The sequence below is a fragment of the Mirounga leonina genome, unplaced genomic scaffold (assembly GCF_011800145.1).
Source record: "Mirounga leonina isolate KUSES-001 unplaced genomic scaffold, KU_Mleo_1.0 Mir_169, whole genome shotgun sequence".
NCBI lineage: Eukaryota > Metazoa > Chordata > Mammalia > Carnivora > Phocidae > Mirounga > Mirounga leonina.
This window is the reverse complement of record NW_023270431.1, coordinates 12,840,678-12,858,467: the sequence shown is the minus strand read 5'-3', so window position 1 is coordinate 12,858,467 and position 17,790 is coordinate 12,840,678.

Genomic DNA, 17,790 nt, shown 5'->3' with positions numbered 1-17,790 from the left:
TTTATTTTAGAATCATCTATTAACTAGTTTGTTAGCCATTATTGACCTCAACTCCATTTTATCCTTAAGTTGCTATTTTCTCAAAAATTCTCTAGCCTGGAACTATAGCTGATTTTACTACCTACACCACCTGACATCAATGAGATACAATTGTCATCAACTTTTCACATAATGAAAACTCTATAAAACAGGTCCACATAGGCCCCAACGAACTATATTCTCTGAGGTACATATTATGCTTTAAACTCTGAATTTTACTTTATTTTAGATGCCATTTATTCCTTTTCTTTCAAAAGTATTGAAAGGAACAAGAGATTATTTTAATTTTTTAAAATTACCTATATTGTAGTTACTGTAGGTTTTTCTCCCTTACCTACGTGACATACGTTTGGCTTTAGGAAGAAAGGATAAAAGAAAAGGAAATTTGCATTTACTATATGTGCCAGACACTGCTGAGCAAAATCATATTACTTAATTTATTTGTTTACTGCATTCTTTTAAAGTAAATTTCCTTCAATTGAAAGGAAAAAGATTCTTAGATATTATCAGATATTTCTGTGTCTAACCTAAATACATAAAATACTATTCAAACAGCTGAATCAGTCTATGTGTACTACAGTAAATATATATATTTGATAACCCAGTAATTACTGAGAGATAGACAACCCTAAGAAAGAAGTCATATAATCAGTGTGGGATTAGGTCCTTAACAAGAGTCCTTGATATTTGCAGACATCCTGCAGCTCTCTGAATTCCCATCATGTTTTAATCATAATTGCTTCCCTACCACCCATCTGGGCTGCTATCCACAGAGGCTTATGACATCCAGGGAAGAATAAATAGGGAGACAAGTGAATTCTTTGGAAGCTCCAGTTCTGCCTTAGTGCAGATTTCTCCCTAATAAAATAATGGAGTGAAGCATTTAAAGATTCAACTGAAGCAAGTATCTTTAAATAGATTATTTTCCACAAGGAATCAGTGGGTGCTAATGTTCCCTTGTTGGCTATAAAATCACTGGGGGAGAAATAACAATTATGGCAATCACAGCGTAGTTTAACCCTATGAACTTAGATACAAAGAAAAAAATGAAAAAAAAAAAAAACTTTTAAAAGACCATCTTTAAAGGCAACACAATTAGGATGGCCATTCACAGGAGGTTTCCAGCTACTTCACTCTCTCTCCAGAAGAGGCTCCTAGCATCTATGGATACCCTTGAAGGCATAACAATATGTGTTTCTGTTCATGGATTTTAGGGATTGAATATGTTATTAATCAAAAGAGTCGCTGTAGTTTTATTGCTTCTAGAATCTCCTGAGGCATTGTATACAGCTGCATTCAAAGAAAATGAACTGTTATAAACTTGATCATATTCATCCCTTGGGCTCATCTGATTACAAAATTGCCCAATGAGCTGTTACAGTATTTTCAACTAATTAGTTAACCCATACATTGGGATTTCTTTCCTTTCTTAGTTTTTTTCTTGCTTGCTTTTTCTATATTTCTTTTTTGTTTTTCTCCCCCCCCCCCCCCCGTTATTGTACCTATTTACCCTTTCTGTAACAGGGTGAATATCTCAGTGTTTGTTGTGCTGCCAAAACCCTCAAATCACATCACTAAAGTATACCTTTTCTCCTATCACTTTTCCTGTGAGGAAAACAAATGGTGCACTTTTTTTTTTTTGCCATGTTATTGATTTTAAATCAGAGAGCAGCACTATTCAATTCAGGAACTCAGAAGCTACATTTGATTCTCAGATCATACAATTTCCTAAATCAGCCGCTGAAGATTCAAGGGTCTTTCTGAAATAGTTATACTGAAGAGAAGAAACAAGAGAGACATTTTTAGTAAAAGAGATTGTCATAGAGAGGAAAAAGCAAATTCTTCACAAGGTATATTTCTGTCTTGTTGCAAATTTCTCCATAAAATCTGAGTGACTCATTAAAAAAAATAAAAAGAGGAAAAAAAAAAAAGTCTTTCCAGGCGACCCAGAGAGAAGTCCATACAGTATTGTTCTGGGTTCCCTGTTGTAACTTAAAGGGAAACTTTCACAATATCCAGAGCCCTTGACGTCCTTCAAACAAAGGAAGAGGATGTCCTCAAATTTTTGTAGCAGGATCCCATTTGGGTGGCACCAGCCTTGACTTCCAAACGGAACACTACATCTACAGAAGGAAAAGTGGTGGCATCTACAGCATTAATTAAAGAGAACCTGGGAGAAGCTGCCACTAGCAGCTTGTGCCATTGTTAGCTGAAAACTCAGCTGGTGTCTGTGTATAACATCCTCCAGGAATACCGGCCAGGGAGTTACGCTGACGTTTTCTGCCCCTGGAGCCCCTGGAGCCCCTGGAGCCACTCCCATTGCTGGCTGCTTCACTTCCCCGCGCCTTCGCTAATCAGATCCAGGCAGCCTTGCGAGAGCCGAGACTTCCGACGGTTACCGAGTCCAGGGCTGACCACCAGCCTCTCACAGAGGAGTCTTATGTTAACTGCCTACCATTGCTCTATGTGACACAGACCCTCCTCTGTGCCATGTGGACAGTACCATCTCATGCAGCAACAAAGGCGTTCACTCGGCGAATCTGACCGCGGGACGCGGGCCCCGGCAAGTTCTGCGCATGCGCGGCCCCACCTTCCATGAGAAGCCACGGGAGGTCATGCCTGGCGTCTACTGCAGAGTTAATGGAAGAAGCGAAAAAGAAGAGCACCTCTGCTGAAAAGGCTGTGACCAAGGGGAATTTGACGGTGAATGGACCACTCCAGCTCCTGAGTTTTCTGCTACTGAATTTGCGGTTGCCTGCTGTGTGTAAAGGAGCTCAGGTGTCCTCCCTGCCTCTTCAGCAAGTTCCCTGAGCAAGAGCGGAGCACGCAACCCGCCCTCGAAGACGGGTCTGTAGCTCCCACAGTTCAGGCCACTGAATGGGTAAGAGCAACCACTGGGTGGTCTTAACCTGTTTCTCCATGGACTCTAGAACAGAAAATGGAAATAAGGGTGATGAAAAATAAGCAGTATCTTTTTTTTTTTTTTAAGATTTATTTATTTATTTATTAGAGAGAGAGCATGAGAGGGGGGGAAGGGCAGAGGGAGCAGCAGACTCCCCGCCGAGCAAGGAGCCCGATGCGGGACTCGATCCCGGGACTCCAGGATCATGACCTGAGCCGAAGGCAGTCGCTTAACCAACTGAGCCACCCAGGCGCCCAATAAGCAGTATCTTTAAAGAAAAAAAAAGGGATTCAACAAAAGCAAGTGTTATGGACAAAATGTATCCCCCTCAATATGAAGCAGAATGTGCCCCACTTCATATGTTGAAACCCTGTGTCTCTGATGTGACTGTATTTGGAGACAGTGCCTTTAGGGAGGTAATTAAGGTTAAATGAAGTCGTAAGGGTGGAGCCCTGGTCCCATAGGACTGATATCCTTATAAGAAGACTGCAGAGACACCAGAATTCACATTCCCTTCCCACAAGAGCAAAGAGAAGAGGCCATCTGTAAGCCAAGAGGAGAACCCTCACCAGAAACCAGCCCTGAGGACATTTGATCTTGGACTTTGACCTCCAGAACTGTGAGAAAATTAATTTCTGTTGTTGAAGTCATCTAGTATGTGGTATTTTGTTATGTCAGCCCCAGCAGAGCAATATAGCAATGGGGGGTGAGGGATAAAAGAAAATATATACAGCTAACCCTTGAACAACATATATTTGAACTGCATACATAGGTCCAGTTATATAGATTTTTTTTTATAAATACAGTACAGCATTGTAAGTGTACTTTCTCTTCCTTATGATTTTCTTAATGACATTTTCTTTTTTATGTGTCATAACATAATTGTATTTATCCATAAATACATACATGTATTTATCCATGCATAAATTGTATTTATCCACAACTGAAAACAAAACCAAACCGAGGAAAGAGGGAATGGCAGGAAGAGGGATTGGAGACAGCTAGTGGTGAAGACTCTTTCCACCAGTTTTTTGAGTTTTCCTACAAAGGGGCAGTATGTGGCAGAGAAGATGGGGACAAGAGAAGGGGTTTTGTTTTGTTTTGTTTTATTTTTGGTTGTGAGAGAAATATTAAGAAATATTCTTAATGACATTTTCTTTTCTCTAGTCTACTTTATTGTAAGACTACAGCATATAATACACATACAAAATATGTGTTAATTGACTGTTTATGTTATCAGTAAGACTTCTGGTCAGCAGTGGGCTATTAGTAGTTAAGGATTTTGGGGAATCAAAAGTTATATCGGATTTTCAAAGGCACCGTGTGGGTGCCGTGCTGGTGTCCCTAACCCCTGTGTTGTTCAAGGGTCCGCTGTAGTTTCAAAATAAGTAAATAAAAGTGAGGTAAGAGCCAACAAGTCTTGTAAAAGTTACATTCTTTCCAGGATAATAATAACAGAGTGCTACATATTACTGTCTGTTTTAAGCAAATCTGCAGGAAAACCAAAGGGTTGTGCTATTTACGTGTTATAGAATTTTTCAGAACCCTATAAAATTCTCAGTTGTCTTGTAATTGCCTACAAATGACATCATCCTTTTTTCTTTAGCATGCTTTGATTGAGATAGTGCAATCAACAGTGTGAGAATGGCATAAAAGCTCACAGTACATTACGAGGCTATTACTGGTTTGGAGAAAGCTTGGTGTCCAGGAGGTCATAAGCCCCCCAGGGATGACAGATAGATGGTCACTTCATGATGTCATGTGGAATACCACTATCTTCAATGTCTTATCAGATGCTCAAGTGGATTTTTATAGAGTTAAAAACATTACAATAAAATGGTGAGTGTGAGAGTTACAGAGGTGTGGGAAAGTTAATAATATGATTGCTAGAATCTGATTTAATAATTTGCAATCCCAATAGGGTAAATTTGACTTTATGGAAAAATGTCTTCTATATAAAGGAGTTTAGATATCAAATAGCTAAAATTATGGAAATTATGTTTGCCAAGTTCCCAAATGGTGATTATTATTGGCACAATTCAGAGGGTACCTTGGCATTCTAGTTATATATGTGTAACCCAAGTGTTCCTGAGCCCCCTTGTATTTTCCTTGACTAGACATAAATCTCATTTCATGAGAGATGCAACCCCATCACAATGTTACAGAAGAATCCTTAAGAGAGAGCTGCTTGCTTTTCACCCCTCCTCTACTCCTTTGGATTCTCAGTGTTCTTTCACCACCTCATTTTCATCAGCAGTTCTTCTCTTTGCATGTGGCTTCAGCTGCTGCCATAAATGGGCAGAGGCCAGTTCTTCTATACTCATCAAAGTCACTGTAACATGAAACTTTTGTACAAGAACTAGATTTTGTATTGACAATCTGGAAGTAACAGAGGGAAAATATAACCAAGAAAAGAGGAAAAAACATACCAACTGATGTTTTTTGTTGGCTACTCTTGTATCAGGGAGTTTTCAATGGCCTACCGCAAGTGCTGGGGTGTTTTTTGCAAGTCCTCCCTTCTTCCATTCTCTTTCTAAGTCTCCCAGTGTTTTACACTTGCAGCCAGAAGACAACTCCGTAATGCCAATTATTTTGTTATACAAAGCAATTTAGCTCTCACTTTGCTTTATGTTCTTTCATCAGACCAGCTCTGAAACATATTTTTAAAATTATTATTCAGTACAATTACTTTCTTGTGTACTGTGTTATGATTTTTAATGTACACAATTTGTTTTATATATATTATATATTTTAATATAAATAATAGTAATATAAAATATTATTATATTTTAATATAAATAATATATACTATTATATGTAATATGTATATAATATAAAGTTTGTGTGACCACTACCATGATCAGGGTACAGAACAGTTCCGTCAGCCTTTTATAGACATACCCTCCCCCAATCCTAAGCCTCAGCAATTGTTGATCTGTTCTCCATCACTACAGCTTTTTGAGAATGTCATGTGAATGGAATCATAGATTATGTAACATTTTGAGGCTATTTGCTTTTACTCAGCACAATGTCTTGAAATTCATTCGTTGTTGCCTCATCAATAGTCCAAGCCTTTTTATTGGTGAGTAATGTTTCACTGTATGTATTTACCATAGTTCATTCATCACTTTATGTGCTGAAGAACATTTGAGTCCAGTTGTTTCCAGTTTAGGTGGTTATGAACAGAGCTGTTATAACATGTTGTGTAGAGGTTTTTGTATGCATATAGGTTTTTATTTCTCTAAGTTAAGTACCCAGTAGTGGGACTGGTGGGTCATATGATAAGTGAATGTTTAACTTAAGACAAAAAACAAAAGCCTGCCAAAGTGTTTTCCAAAGTGGCTGTAATATTTTTGCATTCCTACTAGCAATGTCTGAAAGTTTTAGTTGTCTGAATCTGGTAGATGCTTGGTATTGTCAGAATATTTTTAGCCATTCTAATAGGTATGTAGTGGAATCTCTTCATGGTTTAAATTTGTATTTCCCTAAGCGCTAATGATATTGAACATTTTTTTCATGTGGTTTTTAGCCATCCTTATACCTCTTTGGTGAAGTATCTGTTCAAATCTTCTGTTCATTTTAAAATTAGGTTGTTTGTTTTTATAATAAGTTTTAAGCATTCTTTATATGTTAAAATTTGTCCCATTTACAGTATTTTCTGAAGATTAATCTCCAAATGACAGTGGTTCTGATATTTTCTCCCATTGTTACTTTTTTTTTTTTTTAATTCCAGACTCAACAGAAATATCCTTCCTCCTTGCCAAGCCTAAAACCTGCAGCCATGTTCTTTATCCTTTTACTTGCTCTACCTCTCATGTTCCTTCAATTATGTCTTTTCATTTTGGAGTTTTCAATATCTTTTTGCATGATCCATTTCTTTTTCTTTAATGGTAAAGTCTTTATATCTAATTCAAAAAATAAACTAATTTATGACTCTTCTCTAAATTACTACCTCCTGCTTCCCCTCACTGCTATGCTTGTTGAAAAATGTTCTATATTTCCTATTTTCTTCTGCCAAATTTATGCAACCCAGACTCTGCTTTCATTATCATTCTGAAAATGGTCTTAGAACCATCACCAATGATCAGCACTTTTGTCTACTGGTGGCCTCTTTCTGTTTATTTACCTCTGTGCAACACATGACATTTTTGTCCACCGCTTCTCTCTAGATAAAGAAAATATCACAAAGCAATCAATCATTGTAGTCACAGAGAAAGGGTAAAGTAAATAAATATTTTTGGAAGCAGAATCTTTTTTACACTTTCAGGGAAAAAAAGAATTTTTATAGGAAAATCCGGATAGATAAAGGATGCAGAAATGCTCAGAATTTAGCATATGCATACAATTTAACTGAGCATACTTATATGTGAAAGATATTTGTATTCATAGCATCTTCCTTCATTTTAACTCACTTGTTCTACCATATTGAAGTACGTGAATTTGGTTTACTAATGTAATCTTTCATTGTTCTATTTTTGTGATTTGTAAAATGGAGATTTAAAACAGTAGCTAACCCAAAGTTTTGTAAATATTATGTGAGATGATGAATGGATTTAGCAGAGTACCTGAAATATGGAAAGCAGTTAATAGGTAAGCTAATTATTTTTTTTTCTTTTCCCATATTTCTCTAATTCAATTCAAAATGAATTTTAAAAACAAAACAATTCATTCAGTTTGAGTTATCATTTAGAATTAACACTGGCAACCTATAAAATAAATTTTTAGAGTTTTGAACACTTTTTTTTTTGTCTTTTGATTGTGAATGTTTGGACATAGAGCAGATGATGGATATATGCCTTTTACTTAATCTGGGTGAGTAATTTCTGTGTCTCTGCAGAGAACCTCTACACAAGCCATATTTGTAGAGTTTAATCAAGTCAATGGAAATTCTATCCTATGAGTCCACTTGTACTGATAGAGAATCATGAAGTAGTTCAAACATGACTTTATGAGTGCTAGTTAACAGAAGGATAATACAAAATGCTTCTGTTTATTTTTCTTAAAAATCAGTTATTTGTAACAAATTATTTCATAAGTTTGTACATATAGTTCAGTTCCCAAGATTTCTCTAATGCCTTTTTTCCATTAGTTCTACAGAACACTGCATTAATATCTTAGGGTATTGTTCATTTATTCTCTATAAGACAATATACACTAAAGGACTTTCTTTTTTCTGTTTTCTTCCATAGACACTCTCGCCTAATAATTCAGTTAAGAGTCTCTTGTATAAACCATGTTGTCTTTGTTTATTTTTATTGTTGAGTATCCATCTATGCTCTTATAATTCCAGTTTTGCAAAGAAGCAAGGGCTATTAATCAAATTTAACTAAAATGGCTCTTCTTTGGACCATCTTTCTCGGCAATAGCAAAGAACTAAATCATGTAGAAGGAATCCATTAGAATCATTATACTTAGGAAACAACATGTTTATGGCTAATTATAATAATGTCTCTTGGTAATATCTTGATGTTATACTTGAACACACAGTAGAAAATTGCTCAATGTTCCTATTTATCTTTATCCACTAAAGATAGAACAGTTATTTCAAACCAACTTTTGTGTGCATGTGTGGTATGTATGTGTGTCAGGGAGGTGGGGGGGTTGTAATCTACTTCCTAAAATATTAAACATTATCTAGCATATATTTATTTTAAAATTGTTTTTAATTAGTTTGGCTTGTTTTTCAAAGTTGTATAAGAATCCTTATGATGTAGGGTGTCACCTCTAAGTGATGTCAGAATTTTCAATTTTTAATTTAATTATTTTTAATGTTGGCTTCAACATTTGCACAGTGGAATATAATTTGTTATTTGAATGCAAATTCATTTGTTATTTAGTTAGTTTTATGCATGCTTCTTATAAAACATTTAAACAATACAAAGTAGGTGAAGCCAATGGTTTTCATCATCAGATCTATTAGAGATAACAGAATATGTCTTTATCTATGTCCACACATTAAAGTTGATGAACTGCAATATGATTTTGTTTCTTACAATTTACCAACTCCCCTAAAGAAAGGAAACTCAATTGGGTAGCATTAATTTGACTGGGCGAGCTCACTCTCTCCCTTAGAGAGGGGAAATCGCAGGTCAAACTTCCTTCAACCCTCCACCTTTTCTTTCTCAAAATTTAATGTGTATACTAATCACCAAATATCTTAGTCTATTTGGACAACTATAATAAAAATGCTATGGACTGGATGACTTAACATGTTTATTTCTTACAATTCTGGAGGCTAGGAAGTACAAAATCAAGGCACTGATAATAACCCACTTCCTGTCTCATTGACCTCCGACTTTGGCTTATTTCCTCACGTGGCCAGAGAGCTCTCTGGGTTCTCTTCTAATAACATTTGTCCCATTCATGAGGGCTTCACGCTCATGACATAAACACCTCCAAAAGGCCCTTCCTCCTAATACCATAACATTAGGGGTTAGAATTTCAACATACAAATTTTGGGAGGACACAGCACTTAGTCCATAATACCTAGGGAATCTTGTTAAATGGCAGATTATGATTCAGTATATTTGGGGTGGAGCCTAAAATTCTGCATTTTCAGCAGGCTCCTTGATAATACTCCTACTTCTAGTCCTAGAAGCACATTGCACAGCAAAACAGTCTATACCTTTTCCCCTCCTTTCTCTAGATTGGGTAATGGTAAAAAAAAAAAAAAATGATTAAAGAAGATAATTTAGGTTATACAAACTTTATTTAACACTTCATAAAGTCTCCATTTGGAGAACTGCAGATGGGGCAGTAGGCAGAAATCTTTTGTAGGATAAAAAATAAAGAACAAGGAAGGGGACAAAAATAGAAAACTATCTAATTGGCTGGGGCCACATAGTCAACTTTGGGGTGAGAAGAAAAAGGAAGTAAGTCTAGAGCCCAGAGTTGGCTTGGTGTTTGGTGGTTGGCCAACTGGATATACTGTCTGTATTGTCATGAAGAGCATTTACAATGACACAAATGTTATGTAAGTTTCAGTTTGCTGATGTGGTACCCCAGCTGGAGCAGCTGCATCTTGGGCCTAGAAATTTATTTCAACAGTGTTGTTACTATTCTCCAGTAACTTAGAATTTCTGGTGTGGAGTTAAGGCCATCTGGTAATAAGCAGCATATGCTATTACTGATATCGCTTTCCTTTAGATGTGTAGAATTTGTATTTTGTTTTGGCCTTGACTATTGATGGCAGACACTGGGGAGGGAGGTGGTGTAAAGATCCAAGTCTACCTTTGTACCAGGATACCAGCAATTCCCAGATCCGTTTGTATAGAACTTTCCTAGTTTATTATGAGTAGGTGCTGCCTATTTCAAGATGTCAAACGGCCTTTCTGAGTGGGGTTTAAAGTGTTCAGTACGATTCCAGTAATACTATTGGACAGATTCTGGTATCCCTGCAATTCTAGGAGGGCATGATTACCAAAGGAGGGAGAAGATACAGGTCTGCTTTAAAAAAAAAAAAAAAAAAAAAAAGCATTAAAAGTATTTTAGCATGTGTGGTTTTGACAGCTTAAAGGAATATAGCAATTCTTATTTTTTTGGCAAAATATTTTACTTGCTTGTAGCAATTTATTGATTCAACAAACATCCTAACATCATTTTTAGTCCTGTATGGATTCCTAGATATATAAGTAGTGCCCAACTAAGGCAAAGACAGTATGCTTAATTCTTTCACTAACAGCTGGGCCTGGGTTTCTCTGTCACCTCTTTTAAGCTTAAAAAAGACAAATATAGATGGAATATGGAAATGTAATTTATAAGAGATGAAGGAAGGGACTTCCCTGACCTCTAAAGAAAAAAAAAGGAAAGCAATTTTGAAAATTCCTAATGCTATTGCTATGTTTAAGACATTTCTTATATTTTTGTTGCTATTCCATTTTGCTTTGTTTTCCCAGAATGGCTTGCTATTTGTGGGCAATTGTCTGGAAGTGGTAGGAAATTATTTTTAAATTGTAGACATCAATATACTACAAAGCTTTTGCATTAAGCACTGGCTTGTATAAATTTATAAAAAGAATTACATTGAAAAGGAGCTAAACTCAAACAGTTTGAATCATCCAAATATATTTATTTAAAGATTTTATTTATTTATTTTGACAGAGAGGGAGAGAGAGACAGTGAGAGAGGGAACACAAGCAGGGGGAGTGGGAGAGGGAGAAGCAGACTCCTCACTGAGCAGGGAGCCGGATGCGGGTCTCCATCCCAGGACCCTGGGATCATGACCTGAGCCGAAGGTAGACGCTTAACGACTGAGCCACCCAGGCGCCCCCAAAATATTTTTGATGTTGGGAACTCAGAGGTTCTTGTAAACACAAAGACTAGTTTAACAAGAGGCTTTGTTTTGCATGAGCTACTGCATAAATTACTCCTTAGTAGAACTCAGGGAAAATTATTGCTCCACCCTTCCCTGCAGGAATATTTTGAAGGAAAACTAATCAACAGCACCTTTCACATACCACAGAGCTGTAGGACATCACAGGGTCATCACCAATGGCAACCATATCCCAATGTGGTTTGGATATTAAACTCATCTTTGATTAGGAAAGAATTCAAGGTGCATCCTGCTTGGAATTCTTTGTTAAAAGATTTGTGAGGGACAATGTATTTGCCTTCCATGCAGCCATAGTTCTTGGACCTTTGTATTTCAAAGATGAGTCTGTAGCATAGCAAAAAGAAAAACAAAACAAAACAGGGAATTGGGCACATTTGTATGCAACTAATTGAACCACAATAAGTGCTTTAAATAAATCACTAATATAAATCACTGTTATTTCTAAAATATAAAAATTTTAAGTAGGGAAAATCTCTGATAAGATAAGAGTACGAAAGAGGGGTGCCTGGGTGGCTCAGTTAAGCGTCCAACTCTTGGTTTCACCTCAGGTCATGATCTCAGGGTCCTGAGATCAAGCCTTGCATTGGGTTCCATGCTCAGCAAGGAGTCTGCTTGAGATTCTCTGTCCCTTGCCCTTTGCCCCTCCTGCTCATACTCTCTCTCTCTCAAATAAATAAATAACTCTAATTTAAAAAAAAAGAGTACTAAAGTGGCAATTAGGATAGTAGCTCTCATCTATCAGTAAATCGTTCTCATTCTCAGACCATGTAACTGATGAATGTTTTCTCATTACCTGTTTTTATTTGTTTGTTTTATATTCTAAGTGGAGTACAACTGACTACAAGCTGGTGAAAACTATTTTAGGTCACAGTTCAGTTATAACATTGGGAATTTTTCCCTGGTCAGAAGTGACTGGCTATGATTTCTGATTCATCTTAGAATTAAGCCTATAGAAATCCAGTGAACTAGAATTTAGTGGAATTTGTTGTATAGTTTATGGCTTCAGAAAGGAAAGGAGTGATACATTTTTATTCTTTAAAAAAAAATATGGGTCTCTTCATTGCACTATTCTCTTTTTTTTTAAAGATTTATTTATTTATTTTTAGAGAGAGAGAGAGAGCGAGCAGGGGAGGGGCAGATGGAGAGAATCTTCAAGCAGACTCCCCACTGAACAAAGAGCCTGATTCAGGGCTTGATTCCATGACCCATGAGATCAGGACCTGAGCCAAAACCAAGAGTAGGACGCTTAACTGACTGAGCCACCTAGGCACCCCTTTCACTCTTCTAAATTAATAATAAAATAAAATTTTACCATAAATAAGATGTATATACAAAAACAGGCCAATATCTTCCTTTGAGCCTTATACATCATTTTGTTGGTGAAACCAAGAGTCACACTTACTTGGAAGATGGGAGGATGTTAGCATTTCTCTAGTTAAACAGGTACCTCAATTACACTATGAAATATTAATGCTAAATCATATTCTCAATTGCTATGATACTCACTCCTTAAAACTTGTTCTGCAGTGGATACAAGTACTTTCAAGAGGGAATAGAAATTGAGCCTGTGAAATTTTTTCACTGATAAATGTATTATATGTATATTTAATTAGTCATCATAATTTGAGATATCTGAAGCAATAATTATGCAATAATGTTTGGTTCATATAACAATGGATCCCTTGAGAGCTCATAAAATATGATGCAATTTAAAGTATATTAAATATATTCATCTTCCTGGAATAAGAAAACACACTGCAAAATCCAAGCTAAAGCAAAGGCCAGTTCAAGAAATTAGTCTCTGGAATAAAATTCAACTTTATGTGCTCATTTTGAAAGATGACTAGAAATAAAACTTAGGGAAGAAAGATAAACAGTGTCATTTTCTTATAGCATAATTATTCTATGTTGGGGGAAATACATAATATTAAAATATTTTAAATATATTATTACATTTAAAGCACTCATTAAAAGAATGATAACCCATTTGGTTCCACTTAATGAAACCTAAAAAAATCAGTACATAACTGAATAAAAATGGGGTGGTACAAGAACTATTATTTGGCTGAATTAAGCATCTAGTGCAGTGCTGGGCACTTGGTAGATATTTAGTAAATATCTTAAGGAATGAATGACTAAAAGGCAGTTGTGTTCTTTTCTCATTTGTCTGATAGTGTTTCTGTGTGTGTGTCCATGTTGTATTATGTAAATGACCTGAGATTTAAATTTGACTTTTAAAGTTTAAAGACTAGATGTGCATATAGATATACTTACTGATAAGGAAAATATACAATTTTTAAGTGTGGGATTCACAAAGCAGTGAAATAATTTATTTCTGTTATGAAGAACTTACAGTTAAGGAAGTTTCAGTCCATGGTGTATGTACTTAACGTGGTAGGAAGTGTTATGTTCTATGTTCAGTAAATCCTGCAAGAAAACAAATGCAGTACAAAATTGAAAATTTAGAATTTGTTTTCGAGAACTTGGCCACATGATAATCTACACATCAAATGCAAACAAAGGGAGCAAACTGCTGCAGGAAAAAAAAATCCTGTTCTCTTGAGTACAACAAGAAGTGAATGATTGCCAAAGGAAATATCAATTGTGGCAAGTATGTATATGCTAATCCCCGGGATATATAGATTGGTTTGCTAAAACAGCAATCACATAAATCATCTTATTAAGCCCTTTATTATCAATAGCTTTTGAATGCAAAATAGGAGATTCTTTTCCATAAGAAAAGAATAATTTTATCCTGGACAGGAGTTCCCTTTTCAAAGCGGCTTTATTTCAAGAATGTATACTGAAGACAGTTTTACTGAGAATGTGAAAGCAACTTATCTCAATGCAGTGATTTGGATTGACATTGCATTTTGGTGCACAGCCTACTAATGCACAGAATTGTTTACTAAACTTTAATTGGGAGATAGTGAGCTAGAAATATAGTGGTCATTTTTATAGAGTATTTCTATATGGCACAGAGGAATACTGTAATATATGTCAAGAATAATAGATTTTACATCAATTAATATTTTATTTGAAGTAACATTGTTTACTTTCACTGTTTTAAGTGGCTATGTATCTAATGTCAAATTCATAAGTATTGGCTGAAGAATCTCTATTATGTATTACTATTCTAATGGATGCTTCATAAAATTTATAAGACATTTTACTCATGATTATGTGCAGCAATCAAATAAGCTGTGTGCCTTCACAGAAAATTCTGAAGAATCAACATATGGCTACTAATTTTGTTTTCAATTAGATCAGGGGTCAGCAAATTTTTCTATAAAGGACAGATAGTAAATATTTTAGGTTTTGTTGACCAAGAAGCAAAATTGAGCATATTATGAAGGCACTTAAAACAAGAGAAAAAATACATTTTTGTATTTTTTATATATTGAATTCAAAATAGAATAACAATCTAGTATAATTGTAGAATTATTTTAATAATGTTTCATCTGAGGTTCAAATTAATTTTCCCTGTCATAAAAATTGATTGCAAATATTCATTTGTTAATGCTGATCTGAAATGAAATTTTACAGATTTCATCTTTGAAAATGATTTCTCAACTATAGAGATACTGCCAAATACTGATATCAGTCCACTAACATATGATTTTAATTGCACATATTTGTCCCTTAGAAGCAAGTTAGAATTCGATCATATTCTTCTCTTGATATTTGTCTCTTATTGTGTCATTGCATTGCAAATTAATCATTCTCAATCAAAAGTTTAGGTGGAAGCTTCTCAATTTTGAAGTTAAATGGATTTTGAAATAAGGAAATTTCCTTTGTTATTTTCATTACGATGGGAAGCACGCTCTTGGAACTGCAGTTTGACCTGGGAAAATATGCAATCTTTAAATATTTGTGGAAATGGAAATCTTGTTTTTATTTTTGACAAAGGAATAAATGAATAGAGCAACTTGACATTGCTAATGATTCATATAACATTAACTAAATGACATAGTTTATGCTCCACTACAAGCACAGTTTTGCCTTGTAATTGTAGGTTGAATTCATTAAGAAATATTTTCAAGTCTGCAGCAAAAGCTAATTTCCAAATCTATTCAGTAATCATTAATATTGTCCAACGCAATTCTCACTGAGAAAAATATTCCAATCTCATCTTTAAGCTGAAAAATATTCCAGTCTCATCTTTAAGCTGAAAAATGGTTAACCAGTGTTAATCCATCAAACTTCCATGTAGTAGGACAAGTCAGGATATTCAGCTTCTATTTCTGACAAAAAAAAAAAAAAAATTACAGAACTACCCACCAGAGTGAATGAAATTTACAGTGATGCTGTTGGCTGATAATGCAGTAGATTCAGATATTGTGTGGAAAGTACTTGCTGATGAATAATAAATAAATATAGACTTAAACACCTTATATTTTCACAAGCTTTGTAAATTTATCCAAATTTGCCTTTTTCTGTTTCACATCAGTTGATTTTTCTTTCCCAGCATCAGTTGAAATACATTTTAGCAGATTCTACTTCAGGTTGTACTGAATTAGCATTTCTCAACTTCTTTAAAAATACTGTCACTTGTAGTTGTTCTAAGCATATTGTTCTTAGAGAATGATTCTGCAGCCACTTCAAACTCTATATTGACTTCTCACATAAATGACCAAGAATTATTAGTAGCATCTGTTGATTCATACAAAAACCTCAGAAATCATTTACCTTGTTCTTCAGTTGATTACTGATGCTGCTCTAAACTCTTCAAGCAACTATCCTTGCACGAAGGATAACTATCTTTATAATGTAAGTGTGCAATAGCCATACATAGCTCCCTGGCGGTGCAAAAACAGGTGGCAAGCTAGATTTGGCTCATTTGTCATAGATTGCGAACATTTGTACTACATGATGATTCTGAGAGATGTACAATTTCTTTTTTATAAAGATTTATTTATTTTGAGAGAGAGAGAGAGCAAGATTGGGGGGGCGAGGCAGAGGGAGAGAGGGAATCTCAAGCAGATTTCTCCCTGAGTGAGGAGCCTGATGTGGGGCTCAATCTCTTGACCTCCAGATCTTGACCTGAGCCGAAACAAAAAGTCCGATGCTTAACCGACTGAGCCACCCAGTTGCCCCTAGAGAGATGTACAATTCTTGACACAGAGTGGGTCTTTGATAAATGACTATTAATTAAAAGTATGTATGCACACACACTTATACATACATATTATATATACACATACAAAGGTGTATATATGTTTATATGTTAGTGTATGTTATTATTATTTATTTATTTTGTATTTTAGTTTAAGTAAATGTAGATATAAATGGAAATATAAACTAATACCTTTCTTCTTGGGATAGGATTATGTGCTGGAGACAGTTCACACCAGCTAACTAGAGTCAATTGCTCAAATTACTGGCATTTTTGAGCTGAAGATTAAATTGCATACACTTAAATACATTTTACTAGAAAGGTAACATATCGAATTTCATCTCTTCTTAATTATCATACCACAGATTCCGGTTTTCTATGTCCTTGAGGTTATTTATGTCTATTGTATCTTTATGGTGCAAATACTGTGTGAATATATGCATCTATGAATTTCTTCCCAAACCTGTGTTCAGTGACTATACATTGTACACATTAAAACAGGCTATGATGGGTATTTACACACAATGATAGGCAAATGCTACAAATCAGGACTTGATTTATAGTTTTGTTGATTGTCTAGACTTAAGAAATTATTGGAGTAAGTGCTAATAATGCAGATTATGTGTAAATGTGTGTAGGGTTGGTAGTTATTACATGGTCGATAATGTACCCATACACAAATAGTATTTAAAAACTATTATCCAAATCAGCACGGACGTTGCTCAGGTCAGATAGTGAAGTTTAATTTCCTCTTTTTCATTAATGTGCTTGAAAAATATCAGTGACCATTCCCAACACACCACCGATCACTGAAGCTGCCTGCTTGGGCCTTGCCAGGCTGCTCCTAGTTGGTCACCACCTGTGTTTGAATTCTCCACTAAAGGAGTGATGGTGGGGGGGATGAGGAGTAGAAGGGAAACTACAAAGGAAGAGCCTTCCCAGAGGTGGCCCCTAGTCTTTGTCAGTCTTTTATTACTATTATTATTATTATTATTATTATTATTAACATGTAATGTATTATTTGTTTCAGGGATACAGGTTTATGATTCATCAGTCTTACACAATTCACAGCGCTCACCATAGTACCTACCCTCCTTAATGCCCATCACCAAATTACCCCATCCCCCCACCCCCCTCCCCTCCAGCAACCCTCAGTTTGTTTCCTGAGATTAAGCGTCTCTTATGGTTTCTCCCTCTCTGGTTTTATCTTGTTTCATTTTTTCCTCTTTTCCCCTATGATCCTTTGCCTTGTTTCTTCAATTCCCCCTATCAGTGAGATCATATGATAATTGTCTTTTTCTGATTGACTTATTTCGCTTAGCATAATACCCTCTAGTGCCATCCACGACATTGCAAATGGCAAGATTTCATTTTTGATGGCTGTGTAATATTCCAGTGTGT